Genomic DNA, 17,475 nt, shown 5'->3' on the forward strand with positions numbered 1-17,475 from the left:
TAAGTGTTTACTTTGAATCTCCTTTTCATTATAAACTTTCACTGTGGCTGAGCCAACAGCATTGAGATAAACTAAGGCACTTTCTCTGTGAGGTGTTTTTGTAGAGCTGCAGAAGCACCAAAAGGACTTCTGCCAGAGCACTGCTGGCATTGACAATTTAACAGCTCTCTGAATAATTTATTTCTCAGCAGCCAGCAGGTTTTTTTATTTATTTTTTTATCATTTGACTCACCTTGGAACGAATAGCATTTCATTCATTAGTGAGAATGAAAACCTGTATGGTTGTATTGAATATAGCCTCAGGTCACAACAACTAAAATGAGCCAAACTCGATTAATTTGAGGTCTGTGAAACTCTGTGTGTGTGTGTGTGTGTGTGTGTGTGTGTGTGTGTGTGTGTGTGTGTGTACAGAAACAAACAGGTGGTGTCACTTCAGTGGCTATTCTTTTGCTTTTTTACGTTAGCTGCACTTTCTCACACACACACACACACACACGCACGGTAAGAATGGACACTCATATAAAGAATATGCCTCGAATCTGATTACCTCCCATTTGTCCTCACATGACCTGTTGATAATGACGACTCTTTAAGGAGGAGGGGCATGTCATATCATCCAGATGTTGGTGACATTTTAACTTTCCATCATGTTTTCCCTTCTTTGGTGAAGGGTCATCCACAAATCAGCGCTGGCTCCGATGTATTTTTAATTCTAAGTTTATGAGAACACATTAATTTGTTGCAACAAGAAATAAAGGTGAAAACTGAACTAAGACCCAAACTAACAATCAAAACTATGGCGAGAGGCACGTGGACCTGAACAGGAGCAGAACTCTGAGACCTGACGTGGAACGAGGGAAACAGACGACCCGACACAGAGGACTGAAATACACAGAAGGGAAAAGAGGGAAGTGGAAACACCTGGAGAGACACAGCTGACACAAAAGACCACGATGCCACAAGGAAAAGAAAAACTAAACACACTGAGCATGGAAACACCAGACCTTTCAAAGTAAAACAGGAAACATGGAACACACAACATGCTGGACAGGAAACATGACATACAAAAAAGGGTGGATGGATGATACTACTGGCTAAACTAAAACTCAACTAGACCCTTTTAATGCAAAGCTAACTGACCACGTGCTACAATAATAATAACAATAATAGTGGTATCACTGTGTGACTTTCAAGTAGTCTTGTTGTGTGAATGAGAGCTGTTTGAAGTGCTGACACAGAGGCTGTCAGTGTGGATGGGTGAATGTGGCGCCTCCTGCTGTCAGCAGAATTAGAAACATGCTCCAGGATATGAATACCAGTTGTGAAATTAGTCTAAAACTTTTTGCATCTATTTTTAGTTCAGTTTTAGACAGCGGACACAGCACTGAACAGATCGGTCCACAGGAGACCCTCTGTGGGGTTTTGATGTGTGGGTAACGTCGTTGTTTCTCAGTGTTTGTGTGTTTGGGGAAGGGTGTGCTGTGCTCCTGGCCAACCACACCATCCATGTTCCTATTTACAGACAGACGCACACTTTCTCCTCCAAATGACAGAGTGAAAGGCTTCCTTCCACCTGTACATCACACTAATGGAAGGCACACGTGTTTGTGTGTGTTTGCACTCAGGTAAACACTAGTACCCATTCTGAAGAGTCATTCAGCTGGACATGAAGAATGATGCAGGGGGATTATTTCTACTTGTGATGAATATGTTTTGGTAAATATCAGCTCAAAAACATATTTTGCAATTGTTGCAGTTTTGGAAGATGGAAAACAGACAGACTGATAACCTGAGAGACGATCAATGAGAAACATGTTGAGACAAAAAGTGACAACATGCTCAGATAAGATCAGTGCCATGTGCAAGCATGTGTGTGCACTGTGTGCACTGTGTAAGAGAGACAGAGGCCTGATGTAACCCTGTAAAACTGAGCATGCAGCAGCTCCTAGTCTTGTTAACTACATAGGAACCGAGAGAGCTGTAGCTGTCCTCACACATCATTACATTACATTACATTGCAATAAAATGAATCCTGACCATAACTCCTGCTTGTTTAACTGGAACCCTAACTACACTGGAAAGCCCACTCTTACTCTAAAGGCCTTTACACATCAGACCTTAGTAATCTGTGTGAATATTTTGTGCCATCAAAATATTTCTCAGGCTCACCAACCACGTAATTTCACTGGATGAGTTTCCTGTTTTTCAGATTTTACCCATCAGATCACTGCAACAAATCACACACCAGTACTGAATATAAAGTGATGCAGAACCAGTAAAATAATAACTCAGACTGATCCCTGAAACTCTCCCTCTCAAACGTGGTTACGACTCTGCCAACAAGAACTCAAACTGCCCCAGAAATACAAAAGCACGACACAGTGATACAGTTTCAGCTCTTTGATCAAACCATGAAATGAAGCCAGAATCTCCTTTGCTTCAGTTTCTTGTTCAGAAACAGAAACCAGCTCAAACATGGATGTTTCAGCTGACTAAATTGTTTCCTGTGTAGTGTTTTCATCTGTGTCATCAGCAGTGTAGGGACTAATTAAGTAACGCGTTACAGTAACTACGTTATTATTGTGGTAACGAGCTCGGTAACTAGTTATTATGCCAAAACCAGGAACGCGTTACTCGTTACTGGGATTTAAATAGGCTCGTTATTCGTTACTTCGTGTGGTGGCTATCACGGAGCTTCCACAGATTCAGTAACATTATCAAGTGGTGGAGGCCAGCAGGTGGAGGAGGAGGAAAGGGGAGGCAGGAGGAGCAGAGACCTGAAGCGGCCGCTGGTCCGAGTGTCAGGTGAACTGAACTTCAGGTAAGAAGTTCTGACCTGAAGTCTATCTGGATCAGATATAAACCAAGTTTAGGTGGAGTTTATTTTCGTTATTCTGACTTTTTCGTACTGCGTACTAGCTAGCATGACGGAGTTTCTATACAGCTGGGTGGGTGCTATGATGTTACTGATATTTTGTTCATAAGGTTAGTTAGTAGAGTTGCCAACCGCCCCCTAAAAAGCGGAATCATCTGGTATTCAGAGAAAATATTACGCGTTTCTTATTGAGGTGAAAAGGAACAGTTTGTCCCGGACTTCAGCTACAATGAAAAAGACACAAACCTGTAGTTTTTCTGTCTTTGCTGCACAGCTGCCTCTTCTCCTCTCATTCTCTCCTGTTTCTCCTTCAATCATGAAACTGATCAATGATCAGCTGATCGTCTCTCTTGTTTGTTTATCGCCCACTTTGCGCCAGAAAGAGGAAACCAGCGGATGTCGCGCTAAACAACAGCAGCACGTTTAAGCTTGATCAGCTGTTGTTAGAATTTATTTAATATTAATTTCTAGTCTCAGCTGATGTTTGCTGGAGCCACAGCTGTAAAGCTGCTGGTCATGATGTCGGTTTGGATATGTGATGAGAGGAAAACATGAAGATGAAACCAGGAGATGTCCTTACTGAATCATCAGATAAGATAAGATAAGATAAGATAAGATAGAACTTTATTAATCCCTCGGGTGGGTTCCTCTGGGAAATTCGATTTCCAAAAAAAGCACAGCAACGACCAAAGTTACAGTTACAGAATTGTTATATATATACACACACACACACACACACACACACACACACACACACACACACACACACACACACACACACACACACACACACATATATAAATACAGAGACAAATATAAATAAAATATACAAAGGGGATAAATAGAATAAATAGGAATAAAAATAAAAATACAAGTGAATTGCACATTTCAAGTATTGAGTCTATTGCACTGTTGACTATTTACAAAAAGTATTGCACAAGGTATTGTACAGTGAGGTGCAGAGGCACTACAGCTTAGTTGTTCCCCCCTCCTTTGTCCTCCTGTTTCCCCTCCCTCTCCCCTCCAGAGAGGAGTTAAACAGTTTGATGGCGTGTGGGACAAAGGAGTTTTTAAGTCTGTTAGTTCTTGTCTTGGGGAGAAGCAACCTGTCACTGAACAGACTCTTCTGGTTGTTTATGGCCGTGTGCAGAGGATGCCCAGCATTGTCCATAATGTCCATCAGTTTCTTTAATGTCCTTTTCTCTGCCACTGTCACCAGAGTGTCCAGCTTCATGCCGACCACAGAGCTAGCCCTCCTGATCAGTTTCTCCAGCCTGGATGAGTCCTTCTTTGCTGTGCTGCTCCCCCAGCACACCACAGCATAGAAAAGTACTCCAGCAACCACCGACTGGTAAAACATCCTCAGGAGCTTCCTGCAGATGTTAAAAGACCTCAGCCTCCTGAGGAAGTACAGTCGGCTTTGGGCTTTTTTATACAGGTGCTCTGTGTTGCATGACCAGTCCAGTTTATTGTCCACCCACAGCCCGAGGTACTTGTACTTGTTGACCACCTCCACCTCCTCCCCCTCTATCTGAACCGGCAGTGGACCTTCTCTGGACCTCCCGAAGTCCACAACCAGTTCCTTAGTCTTTGAGGTGTTGAGTTGCAGGTGGTTTGTGTGACTCCATGCGACAAAGTTCCTCACCAGACTTCTGTACTCCTCTTCCTGATCATCCCAGATACACCCCATGATGGCTGTGTCATCTGCAAACTTCTGAATGTGGCATAATTCAGAGTTGCAGCAGAAGTCAGAGGTGTACAGGGTGAAGAGAAGAGGGGACAGCACAGTTCCCTGTGGTGCTCCTGTGCTGCTGACCACAGTGTCAGACGTGATGTCCTTCAGCCTGACGTACTGTGGTCTGTCGGTGAGGTAGTCGGAGATCCAAGCGACCAGGCAGGGGTCCACCTCCATCCTGTTCAGTTTTTCCTGAAGCATACAGGGCCGGATGGTATTAAAGGCACTGGAAAAGTCAAGAAACAGGATCCTGACCGTGCCTTTTCCCCCATCCAGGTGTGAGTGGGCTCTGTGTAGGAGGTACAGGATGGCATCCTCCACTCCGACACCCGCCTTGTATGCAAACTGTAGTGGGTCCTGGGCATGTTGTACCTGTGGTCGGAGGATGTTGAGGAAGAGCCGCTCTAGAGTCTTCATAAGATGTGACGTCAGTGCCACCGGTCGGAAGTCATTCAGCTCATTGGGCCGGTTCCTTTTGGGGACTGGGACGATGCAGGATGTCTTCCATAGGGCGGGCACTCTCCCCAGTCGCAGACTGAGGTTGAAGACTTGTTGTAGCGGCTCCCCAAGTTCAGCAGCACACGCCTTTAGCATCCTAGGACACACCTTGTCTGGGCCTGCTGCCTTTCTGGGGCGAAGCTTCCTCAGTTGCCTCCTGACCTGATCCACTGTGACACTGGGAGATGTTTGGGAGGAGGGGAGGGGGGGAGATGTCTTGCTGCTGAGAGAGGGATTGGAGGAGGGGGGTGTCATGGTGTCAGGAAGGGGGGGGAAGCGAGGGAGGCAGGAGAGTGGGGAGAGGACTCTGTAGTGAAGGTGAGGGTGAGGGTGGGGGGCTTGTGGGCTGGTCAAACCTGTTGAAGAAGTTGAGTTCGTTTGTCTTCTCCACAGTCCCCCCCACTGTGCTTTTCTTGGTGTTGTGGCCTGTGATGGTTTTCACACCATTCCAGACCTCCCTCATATTGTTCCTCTCCAACTTCTGCTCCACCTTCCTCCTGTAGGTGTCCTTTGCTTCCCTCAGGCAGCGTTTCACCTCCCGCTGTGCTGCCTTCATCTCCTCCTTCACTTTGCTCCTGAAAGCCTTCTTCTTCATGTTGAGGACAGCTTTGACTTCCTGTGTTACCCACGGTTTGTTATTAGGATAACACCGTACCGTCTTAGCAGGGGCGACCGTGTCCACACAAAAGTTGAGGTAGTCTGTAAGACAGTGTGTCGCCCCCTCTATGTCCTCACCATGTGGGCTCAGGAGCACATCCCAGTCTGTGGTGTCATAACAGTCCCTCAGAGCATCCTCCTTTTCTGGGGTCCATCTCCGGATGGAGCGCGTTGTGACCGGCTGCCTTTGGACGAGGGGTGTGTATTGTGGCTGTAGGTAAACCAGGTTGTGGTCTGACTTCCCTAGTGGGGGGAGGGGGGTGGCTCTGTATGCATCTCTCACATTAGCATACAGTAGGTCAATTGTCCTGTTGCTCCTTGTGGGACAATTCACAAACTGGTGAAAAGCAGCCAGAGTAGAGTCCAGTGTGGCATGGTTAAAGTCTTCAGATATAATAATGAAAGCCTCGGGGTTTTGTGTCTGAAGTCTTGCTGTGACTGTGTGTATTTTCTCACAGGCAGCTGTTGCGTCGGCCCTCGGAGGGATGTAAACACACACACAGATCACATGACTGAACTCCCGAGGTAGATAATATGGCCGCAAGCTAACAGCTAGCAGCTCCAGGTCCGGACGGCATACCGAAACTTTAACGGAGACGTGTCCAGGGTTACAGTATCTGTTGTTAACGTAGACAATGAGTCCCCCACCTCTGCTTTTTCCGCTGGCCTGCGTGTCCCTATCGGCTCTCACGGATGTGAAACCACATAGGTCTACGTTAGCCTGCGGCGTTAGCTCGGTTAGCCACGTCTCCGTGAAGATAAACAAGCTGCACTCACGGTATAGTCTGTGGTTGTTCAGAGCGCACAGTTCGTCAATCTTATTCTGTAACGAGTTCACGTTGCCCATGATCACTGTCGGGATTGATGGTTTGAATCGCCTCCGGTGATCCGCTCTCCTCGCTCCAGCTTTGCAGCCTCTGTAGCTCCTCTTTAGCTCGGCCGGGATGTTGTGTCGCATGCCGGTCTGTCCCTTTGTTCTTAGTGCCAGCAGCTCCGCTCTCGAATAGATGAAGGAGCTGGTTCCAGAAGTTTTAAAAAGTGCATTATCCATCTTGTATCGCTATATCTAAGAGGTATAAGTAGAGGAAGGTGAAAAAAAGTTTGAAAAGCCTAGTCTAAAAAGTTAAAGTTAATAAAAAAGGTGCGGTGTTGCAGAGCTACTTGGAAAGGCTGCCGTCACTCCAGCGCCATCTTGTACCATCAGAGCTGTGATGGAGAAACAGGTTTACCTTTTAGGTGACATGAATGAGTTAAAGTTATGAACTGTTTCTGAGAGACAAATAACACCAGGATCCTTTTTTTACGTAGCTGACAGCTGGTAACTGTGCAGGGGCGGGTCTAGCAAAGTTTTGCCAGGGGGGCAGGTAGGGCATTAACAGGGAGAGGGGGGGCACAAAGAAATACTTTTCTTTGTTATTCTCATTTAAAATGTCTCGCTGTTATTAAATAATTATCTGAATCTTACAACCAAAGTTTTTATCTGATGTACAACATATAGAAATCATACATATATACCAACAAGACTGTACATCACTGTCACAACAGTGTTTGTTTTCATTCAAAGGCTTTATGGTTTTTCCTATAATACCTGGGGGGCCGGTCTCTAGTCAAAATGCCCGGGCCGATTTTTTGTCCCAGTCCAGCCCTGTGTAGTAATAATGGGTGTACCCAAGTACACTAAAAAGTGCTGGGTCCTGCTGGTATGAGGCACTAACCCACACCAGCCCCATTAGGGTCTATTCCCTCCTGTCAGCAGTCTTTCCAGGCTGTCATCTGGTCTTTCCCTGATTGTCAGCTGCCCTGTCGCAGCGGTCACTGGATCACTCCAGAGTTCTGATTCAGTAAAGGACTAGCTGTTAGGATCCCTGACAATGCATCGCTTTAAATGAAAAACTCTTGAGGGATGGCTGTTATGAGGAAAAGCAGCCCAGAAACTTTTCCAGCAGCACACATCGTTTTGTGCCTCAACCTTCGTTCTTTTACCCAGGCTAATCTGCCATTTTTTCTTGATTAGGTTTAGGGATTAGAGATCTGATCTAAATTATCATATTAAAATTTGGGACACATCGTCAGTAGTGGATGTTGGATTCATCGGGTGTTTAGGCCATTATCACTAGACGTAAGAAGTAAGACAAGTAAATGAGATAAGACAGGAGAGAGCAGAGAGGAGAGCCGGAAGGAGGGTGCCCGATCTGGCTTCTCACACCTCCCCGGGCTGTACGCTCTGCCTCCCAGAAAAATGGTAAATGGCCTGTATTTATATAGCGCTTTACTCGTCCCTAAGGACCCCAAAGAGCTTTACATATCCAGTCATCCACCCATTCACGCACACATTCACACACTGGTGATGGCAGCTACATTGTAGCCACAGCCACCCTGGGGCGCACTGACAGAGGCGAGGCTGCCGGACACTGGCGCCACCGGGCCCTCTGACCACCACCAGTAGGCAACGGGTGAAGTGTCTTGCCCAAGGACACAATGACCGAGACTGTCCAAGCAGGGGCTCGAACCGGCAACCTTCCGATTACAAGGCGAACTCCCAACTCTTGAGCCACGATCGCTCAAGATCGAAAAGGGAAGAAGAGCAGAGGGCAGAAGAGCCGAACCTTTTTCTTTCCTATTTTGACACTTTCAAATCACCAAGTAACATCAAACCTGTATCAGGCTACTGGTTACATTAAAATCATTTTCTATTTGTTATTGTAGAATATGTGATTCATTCAACAACAGGATGCAATGTAATTAGAATTCACTGAGTTTAATGCCTTTAGCTGATTTCACACATGTGTTTGCTTGCTTTGCTTCTCATTCTTTATTTCTTACTTAAATCAAGCTCCGTTGTACTTTATTCTCCCACCTATCAGAAGCTGCATTTCTTCATGTTGATGAGGATAAGCCAGTGGTGCCCACTTTTATGCCACAGGATACACTTAACCCTCACCGGAGAAGCAAGTTATGCGTGCACATTACCTTCCCTCAAACCCATCAACACGACACATATTAAATGTCATTTAGCATTAAAACATGTACAGAGATGTTGAGACCCTTTAAAAAGCTTAAAGCCTATTTTCACTCAGTCATTATGAAATCCTGATTGGTGCTGTGTCACCAGGAGCATGTGGTGTAAAACGCTGTCCAGTCAAAGATGTGAAGCTTTCTGGCCATGGCGACTCCTTGTGGCAAAGGAAGACTTACTGGTTTCTTTCAGGTTACCATTACCACAATATTCATACTGTAAGACAACAGAGAGAAATGAGTATTTACATAACAAAGATGAAACTGTGATCACTGACCTGACCGTTGGCCAAAGTATCACTGGACCACATAAAAACCTGTCATGAGGCAAAGGGTGAAGGAGACCCAACATGCAGACTCGTCAGGCAGAGCTCGACTCAAAAACACAGCTTTATTGCTGAAGTGCCAAAGACACACGACTACAGGGAGTGCAGAATTATTAGGCAAGTTGTATTTTTGAGGAATAATTTTATTATTGAACAACAACCATGTTCTCAATGAACCCAAAAAACTCATTAATATCAAAGCTGAATGTTTTTGGAAGTAGTTTTTAGTTTGTTTTTAGTTTTAGCTATTTTAGGGGGATATCTGTGTGTGCAGGTGACTATTACTGTGCATAATTATTAGGCAACTTAACAAAAAACAAATATATACCCATTTCAATTATTTATTTTTACCAGTGACACCAATATAACATCTCCACATTCACAAATATACATTTCTGACATTCAAAAACAAAACAAAAACAAATCAGCGACCAATATAGCCACCTTTCTTTGCAAGGACACTCAAAAGCCTGCCATCCATGGATTCTGTCAGTGTTTTGATCTGTTCACCATCAACATTGCGTGCAGCAGCAACCACAGCCTCCCAGACACTGTTCAGAGAGGTGTACTGTTTTCCCTCCTTGTAAATCTCACATTTGATGATGGACCACAGGTTCTCAATGGGGTTCAGATCAGGTGAACAAGGAGGCCATGTCATTAGTTTTTCTTCTTTTATACCCTTTCTTGCAGCCACGCTGTGGAGTACTTGGACGCGTGTGATAGAGCATTGTCCTGCATGAAAATCATGTTTTTCTTGAATGATGCAGACTTCTTCCTGTACCACTGCTTGAAGAAGGTGTCTTCCAGAAACTGGCAGTAGGACTGGGCAGAGGGTTCTCACTCCCGAGGCGTAACATGTCGACGTTTTGTCACGTCCCGCGGCGTTCCTGAGGAACGCGAAAGGAGACCTTCGGCGTTCTTATGGTACGCGGCGGGTTAAGGCTGGAATCCAGTGCAATGACGCTCCCGCGGTAGTATTCCAGCCCTAAACCTAACCTTATCCCTAGCCCTGACCATAACCTTATTCCTGACCTTAACCAGGACTTTAATGATGTTAAATAGCGTGTTTCTAAGCGATTTGAAGAAAAAGAGCGAACATGTGTAGGTTCAGTCCAGACGGTTCTCATATTTCCTCTTTTTCCGAGGTCGTCATTTAGGAACGTGGTGGGTAGCCGAAAACGTAATATGGTGACGATTTGTCACCTAGCGTAAAATGTTACGCTTTGGGAGTGAGAACGGGTTGGACTGGGAGTTGAGCTTGACTCCATCCTCAACCCGAAAAGGCCCCACAAGCTCATCTTTGATGATACCAGCCCAAACCAGTACTCCACCTCCACCTTGCTGGCGTCTGAGTGGGACTGGAGCTCTCTGCCCTTTACCAATCCAGCCACGGGCCCATCCATCTGGCCCATCAAGACTCACTCTCATTTCATCAGTCCATAAAACCTTAGAAAAACCAGTCTTGAGATATTTCTTGGCCCAGTCTTGACGTTTCAGCTTGTGTGTCTTGTTCAGTGGTGGTCGTCTTTCAGCCTTTCTTACCTTGGCCATGTCTCTGAGTATTGCACACCTTGTGCTTTTGGGCACTCCAGTGATGTTGCAGCTCTGAAATATGGCCAAACTGGTGGCAAGTGGCATCTTGGCAGCTGCACGCTTGACTTTTCTCAGGTCATGGGCAGTTATTTGGCGCCTTGGTTTTTCCACACGCTTCTTGCGACCCTGTTGACTATTTTGAATGAAACGCTTGATTGTTCGATGATCACGCTTCAGAAGCTTTGCAATTTTGAGACTGCTGCATCCCTCTGCAAGATATCTCACTATTTTTGACTTTTCTGAGCCTGTCAAGTCCTTCTTTTGACCCATTTTGCCAAAGGAAAGGACGTTGCCTAATAATTATGCACACCTGATATAGGGTGTTGATGTCATTAGACCACACCCCTTCTCATTACAGAGATGCACATCACCTAATATGCTTAATTGGTAGTAGGCTTTCGAGCCTATACAGCTTGGAGTAAGACAACATGCATGAAGATGATGATGTGGACAAAATACTCATTTGCCTAATAATTCTGCATTCCCTGTACTCTTTTACTCTTATGCTGTTTTGTGGATCACAAGGTTTAAAACTACTTATAAACACACACACACAAAGTAACTCCACCAGAGTGCCTATTTCGGGTCACTTGCCGGTCCAAGCCCGGGTAAAGGACCAGGGTTGGAATTGTGACATTAAAAAACAATGATTGCTAAAAGAAATTTAATTTGTAGTTCTAAATGAACTCTAAATGCATTTAGGACGTTTTTTACTCACTTTATGTCTCTTCCACGATGTTATTTCTCTCTCCAACAACATAGGTTACAATTAGATTACATGACCAATTATGCAAATTAGGTGATGACGTCATTTAGCGACTTCTAGCGACTTTTAGGACAACCAATAGCGATTTTCCTTACTGAGGAGTTGGCAACACTGGGTTGGGGAGGAGAGGATGTTGTCTAAGCTAACAGCCATCATGGACAACACCTCCCACCTCCCTGCGTGAGACTGTACGAGCACTGAGCAGCTCGTTCAGCAGTAGACTTTTACACCTACAGTGTAGGAAGGAGCGCTACCGGCAGCTGTCAGACTCTATAACACAGTTAAACATAGTCTAAGGTGCTTGAAGACGTTTCACCTCTCATCCGAGAAGCTTCTTCAGTTCTAAGGTCAAATGGTGGAGAGTCCCAGATTTAAACCCAGTGGGAGTTTCCCCCCCAAAGAGGGACAAAGGACCCCCTGATGATCCTCTACCTAATCACATGAGCCAAGGTGTGAAACTGGGTGTGGGTCCCAATCAGCCAGGGTTTCAGGTGAGCTCATTGTGAAACCTGGCCCCACCCTATCATGCGAATTCCTGAGATCAGATGGCCCAGGATGTGAGTGGGCGTTAAGGCGTCTGTGGAGGGATCTCAAAACTGGATTATAGATGGCAGAGAGTTGGTGTCGTAAACCACCGCCTCTGTTCAAAGATGGTCGCTCACAGTGGACATAGATGCTTCTTTCACTCCTCTTTCAAACCATCTGTCCTCTCTGTCCAAAATGTGAACATTGGCATCCTCGAAAGAGTGACCTTTATCCTTAAGATGCAGATGGACTGCTGAGTCTTGTCCTGTGGAGGTGGCTCTTCTGTGTTGTTCCATGCGCTTGTGAAGTGGCTGTTTGGTTTCTCCGATGTAGAGGTCTGGGCATTCCTCACTGCACTGTACAGCATACACCACATTGTTACAGTGGGGCAAAAAAGTATTTAGTCAGCCACCGATTGTGCAAGTTCCCCCACTTAAAATGATGACAGAGGTCAGTAATTTGCACCAGAGGTACACTTCAACTGTGAGAGACAGAATGTGAAAAAAAAAATCCATGAATCCACATGGTAGGATTTGTAAAGAATTTATTGGTAAATCAGGGTGGAAAATAAGTATTTGGTCACCTCAAACAAGGAAAATCTCTGGCTCTCACAGACCTGTAACGTCTTCTGTAAGAAGCTTTTCTGTCCCCCACTCGTTACCTGTATGAATGGCACCTGTTTGAACTCATCATCTGTATAAAAGACACCTGTCCACAGCCTCAAACAGTCAGACTCCAAACTCCGCCATGGCCAAGACCAAAGAGCTTTCGAAGGACACCAGGAAAAGTATTGTAGACCTGCACCAGACTGGGAAGAGTGAATCTACAATAGGCAAGCAGCTTGGTGTGAAAAAATCAACTGTGGGAGCAATCATCAGAAAATGGAAGACATACAAGACCACTGATAATCTCCCTCGATCTGGGGCTCCACGCAAGATCTCATCCCGTGGGGTCAAAATGATCATGAGAACGGTGAGCAAAGATCCCAGAACCACACGGGGGGACCTGGTGAATGACCTGCAGAGAGCTGGGACCAAAGTAACAAAGGTCACCATCAGTAACACACTACAACGGCAGGGAATCAAATCCCGCAGTGCCAGACGTGTTCGCTGCTGAAGCCAGTGCATGTCCAGGCCCGTCTGAAGTTTGCCAGAGAGCACATGGATGATACAGCAGAGGATTGGGAGAATGTCATGTGGTCAGATGAAACCAAAGTAGAACTTTTTGGTATAAACTCAACTCGTCGTGTTTGGAGGAAGAAGAATACTGAGTTGCAGTTTACATTTTGAGCCAAAACCTCCTTCCATCAGTGAGAACTTTTAAGATGAAACGAGGCTGGGTCTTCCAACATGACAATGATCCAAAACACACCGCCCGGGCAACAAAGGAGTGGCTCCGTAAGAAGCATTTGAAAGTCCTGGAGTGGCCTAGCCAGTCTCCAGACCTCAACCCCATAGAAAATCTGTGGCGGGAGTTGAAAGTCCGTGTTGCTCGGCGACAGCCCCAAAACATCACTGCTCTCGAGAAGATCTGCATGGAGGAATGGGCCAAAATACCAGCTACTGTGTGTGCAAACCTGGTAAAGACCTATAGTAAACGTTTGACCTCTGTTATTGCCAACAAAGGTTATGTTACAAAGTATTGAGTTGTATTTTTGTTATTGACCAAATACTTATTTTCCACCCTGATTTACCAATAAATTCTTTACAAATCCTACCATGTGGATTCATGGATTTTTTTTTTTCACATTCTGTCTCTCACAGTTGAAGTGTACCTCTGGTGCAAATTACTGACCTCTGTCATCATTTTAGGTGGGGGAACTTGCACAATCGGTGGCTGACTAAATACCTTTTTGCCCCACTGTAAGTTTGTGTTTTGGAGTCCTCAGGTGTGTGTTCTTCTCTGAGTGGTGTAGGTTCAGACTGAGTGTTTTTGAAAGCAAGGTGTGGGATTTCCTGCGTTGTCTTTCTAATTTTGTTGTCTCTCTTATCTTTCGTTATCTTTCTTTCTCAATTTTGCCATTTCTCCGCAACAGTTGCCCATAGTGGACCTCATCACAGCCTGGTTCCTGGGATGAGCAGGTTTCTGTGTACTTTCCTTAGTAGCTTAAATATAGAGTGTGACGTTAAATTGGTATCTAGGAACATTATGATTAAAAGCTACAGAGCAAATAAACTTATGATCTTCCAAAGTAAAGCCTGAACTGTCAGCTGTGGCTTTAATTGGGAAATGCAGCTATTAGTAAACCCAGGACTGCAGCAGAATAGAGATATCTAAACAAAATAAAGGTCAACAGGTGGCTTGAGTTGGGTTGCCAGGTTGGAGTCAAAGCAAACTGCCTCAAAAGTTATATTGATTAAAACAGGTGAATCCTGTCTGGGTGGCATTTCATCAGTGTTGGGACTAACGCGTTATTAAGTAACGCGTTACAGTAACTACGTTATTATTGTGGTAACGAGCTCGGTAACTAGTTATTATGTCAAAACCAGGAACGCGTTACTCGTTACTGGGATTTAGATAGGCTCGTTATTCGTTACTTCGTGTGGTGGCTATCGCGGAGCTTCCACAGATTCAATAACATTAGCAAGTGGTGGAAGCCAGCAGGTGGATGAAGGAAAGGGGAGGCAAGAGGAGAGACACGAAGCGGCCGCCGGTCCGAGTGTCAGGTGAACTGAACTTCAGGTAAGAAGTTATAACCTGCAGTCTATCTGGATCAGATATAAACCAAGTTTTGGTTGGAGTTTATTTTCGTTATGCTGACTTTTTCGTACTGCGTACTAGCTAGCATGACGGAGTTTCTATACAGCTGGGTGGGTGCTATGTTACTGATGTTGAACTTTATTTTGTTCATAAGGTTAAATATTAGAGTTGCCAACCGTCCCATAATCGTCTCGTATTCAGAGAAAATATTACGCGTTTCTTATTGAGGTGAAAAGGAACAGTTTGTCCCGGACTTCAGCTACAATGAAACAGACACCAAGCTGGAGTTATTCTGTGTCTTTGCTGCACAGCTGCCTCTTCTTCTCTCATTCTCTCCCCTCTCTCCCGTTTCTACTTCAATCATGAAACTGATCAATGATCAGCTGATCGGCTTTTCTCTCTTGTTTATTTATCGCCCACTTTGCGCCAGAAAGAGAAAACCAGCGGATGTCGCGCTAAACAACAGCAGCACGTTTAAGCTTGATCAGCTGTCCCTTCATCATTTGGCAGCAGGGTGAGGCTGCTGGGGCTTCCCATCATGCAGTGAGTGCTTCCACACCACTCTCATTTTTCACTCTTCATGCATTTGTATGTAACTCCTGCATATCTTTCTAGCGTGCTGTCTCCTGTAGTTTGTGTTGTTCCTCACAGTCTGCTCTTCTTTCTTACCTCCTCCCATCAGCTGATGGAGGACGATGTGGGGTCTTTCTGTTATAAGTGATGGAAATGCAGGAGTCAGTCCAGAAGGTTCAACAATCAAAAAGAATCTCTTCAGTCCTGCTGTCCGACTGTTTTCAGTGTTCGCTGCTTGAATGTGAATCAGCTGATTCCTGGATGTGGCTCATGTGTTTTTCTGGCTGCTGCACTGTTGATGGTTAACAGTGCATAAATCAAATGTCCTCTGTCTTACACCAACTATCTGTAGCCGTCGTGAACAGGAATCAGTTCATGGCAAATCCAACTATGGAAACAAACTCCAGCTAATTAAAGCAGACAAATAGGGAGCAGCGACATTAGCATATTTTCATGTGGGCCAGACCTCGTCAGGGCTGAGGTGTGTGTGCAAGGCTCTGAGTGTAAACAAGCTGTCACCCAGAGGGTACAAGTCTTATTTTCTTCTTACTGGGTGTGTCAACATTATGTTCAGTAAAATGCTGTGGGTCCATATTTTTCCAGGAACTGAAGAGCTTCCACCAGTTATAATAAGATTCACCATCAGCGTCTGTGCTGATATCCAATCACGCTCATATCCTAAAGCGTATACTGTTACTGTACACATGATGCGATGTGTGAACCCTCATTAATCATCATGATGCTGTAACATGGTAACATGAAATGAGATCAGTTCTCATCTTTATCTTCATAGAAGAGCCTTTAAAGACAAATATCTGGCATATTTACTTCTTATAGGCGAGTACATACATGTTGCTTATTCGTTGAGACCCTACGATCTGTAGCCTCAGGTTCCTGGTCTTCTGCTGCTGTTGCCCATCTGCTTCAAGTCTTGATTTGTAGTGCCTTCTGCATATCTTGGTTGTAACTAGTGGTTATTTAAGTTACTATTACCTTCTTATCAATTCCAAGCAGTCAGGCTCCTGACCTGAAGTGCCACTCAGCAGGACATTCAAGCAGCCAGACCAGCCCGTCTGGCACCAACAGCCATCTTGAAAAGTCATTTAAAGAACCTTCCTTCTCCAGGACGATGCTAATCCTGACCATGTGCACATGCCTGGCCAAAGCTTGAGTGACCAAAGCAAGTCACTTATGTCAAGACGAGCAGATAGAGAAAAAAGTAGAACTTTTACTTTGTACTAAAGAGCGCACACTTGTGTTGACCAACATTAACATTCATCATTGATCCTTAATATGCAGTTAGAAGGTGAATTCTTACACAAAGGGCTTGTAACTCTGAAAGAAGGAAGTCTTTGACTCAGAGGTTTGCACAAGTTTTCCTTTGATCGTGTGCCAGAGTCAAAGTATATGTTGTGAATATTATCTTTCCTATACCTCTGGCATGTGATCGTCCTGTGCTACATGATATCTGCTGATCGGGAAAATAAAACCAATTATTAAAAAAGAAGAAGCTGATCCTTCTCCCACAATCAGGATTAAGATGACAGCAGAGTGTGGGGACTACCTTTTTTTGCTGTCTTTCTCTTGTTCTGTCTTGTTTTGTCAAAGAGCAAAAATCTGGAAACCAAGAAACCCTTTTTAAACTGATATTCACTGAGAAAAAGGATTTAAATGACTTTCATGTGGCGAGCTTCAAAAATCCTAAAGACTTCTTACTCCAAGTCTACATCTCTTATGTCATGAATAAACATGGCAGTGGGTGGTTGTAGTGATTCATCTCTTGTTGAGTTGAGTCTGTATGTGCATGTACAGCATGTGTGCTGAAAGAGAAAAGGCTGTAAATAGTAAACTGACCAGTACTTAGTTTCTCATGCAAACTGCTTTTATCTATACTTTAGCATTTTGAATGCTCACCAGTCACACTAGTGTCATCACACACACACACCTTGGGATTCAATATCTTGGCCAAGGATCCTTTAGCATGCAAAGTGGAAGAGCAAGAGATTGAACTACAAACCTTCCAACTGGTCAACAACTGTACCACCTGAGCCACAGCCACCTCCCAGTTTAGAGGTATTTCCAGATGTTAAATGAACTGGTTCTTATATAGTGCTGTTCTACTCTACCTGAGCACACAAAGCACAACACAAGTTGCCTCATTCATCCATTCACATAAATTCATGCAAGCATGTTTCTCTAAGTGTAAGTGCTT

General features: G+C 44.7%; 1 protein-coding gene across 4 annotated transcripts in view; it reads left to right on the forward strand.

The window, feature by feature from the left end:
* The window catches only part of LOC146567875 (RNA binding protein fox-1 homolog 3-like), a 597,530-nt gene that overhangs the window by 145,356 nt on the left and 434,699 nt on the right, over positions 1-17,475 (forward strand). The gene's annotated exons all lie outside the window — the stretch shown is intronic.

The sequence above is a fragment of the Mchenga conophoros genome, linkage group LG8 (genome assembly GCF_057382185.1).
Source record: "Mchenga conophoros isolate Kocher_MC1m ecotype Shallow Benthic linkage group LG8, M_conophoros_male_GT1.1, whole genome shotgun sequence".
Taxonomy (NCBI): domain Eukaryota; kingdom Metazoa; phylum Chordata; class Actinopteri; order Cichliformes; family Cichlidae; genus Mchenga; species Mchenga conophoros.